Source organism: Limulus polyphemus, unplaced genomic scaffold (genome assembly GCF_000517525.1).
Source record: "Limulus polyphemus unplaced genomic scaffold, Limulus_polyphemus-2.1.2 Scaffold64, whole genome shotgun sequence".
Taxonomy (NCBI): Eukaryota; Metazoa; Arthropoda; class Merostomata; order Xiphosura; family Limulidae; genus Limulus; species Limulus polyphemus.
The window spans coordinates 597231-598322 of NW_013665674.1; positions in this window are offsets into that span (position 1 = coordinate 597231).

The window sequence follows — 1092 nt, forward strand, 5'->3', positions numbered from 1 at the left end:
AACAATATTCTCTCTCTATGTCTGCAGTTCAATTACACAGCATTACACTGTTTCCGTCGCTTCTTGGCCGGTCTTATATATACAAGACTACCGCATATCTAGTAGTCTCCCGACGTTTCGTGAACGTTCTAGAAGTGTGTGACGTGTCACTAGTCACGTGACCTCGTTGACGCAACATTGATAATGTAAAATTTAAATGGTACATAAATGTAAATTTTTAACATTTGTCTTTGTATTGCATTCCAGATGTAGTGTTGTAGACATATTATATATAACATATGCTTCTTTACTTATTATTTATTTCATGATACCGAAAAGAACGTGTTGAGTTTAATGTCGCGTAGATAGCAGCACATTACAATTCCGTAGTTATAGCTAGATGATTTACCTTTGGCAAATTCATGTTGGTATTCTTTTATTATATTATATTTCGTTAAATAATTTTGAAAAACATATTTTATCAGATTCGCGAGAATTTTTCTCACCACAAAAGTCTGCTCTATAAGTTTCAGGTAATTCTTATCACCCTTTTTAAAAATAGGATTAACATTAGGAACACTCCAGTCCTAAGACACCTGCCCAGTGTCTGTTGATCTACCAAAAATGAAAAAAAATAATTTATGATCTCTTTTAAAACCCTGTGGAAAACATTGTATTGTCCTTGTATACTTTAATCTCTCACTTTTTCTTTTCATCTACCAAGGAACTTACATCTTTCTACATGGTTCAGAACAATCGCGATATTTCGCATGAATGATCAGGTTCAAGAATATTACTAACATCTCCGCTTGTAAAATCAGAAGAGAACATTTAAAGTTACAACCGAATAAAGATATATTATACGTAGCAGTTTTCCTCAGTAACTCGTGGTATCTGGAACTACTTTGTTAAACCCAATTTTATTTCTTTGTTGCTTAGCACAAAACTACACAATGGACAATTTGTGCTTTGCCCATCCTTGTTATCGAAATTTGATTTCGAAGTTATAAGCCCACAAATGTACTACTCAGCCACCGGTGGTTCACATAACTTTTAACAAAAGCACAAAACATAGCTTTTGAGAACATGGTCAGGTGGATAAGGCGCTCGACT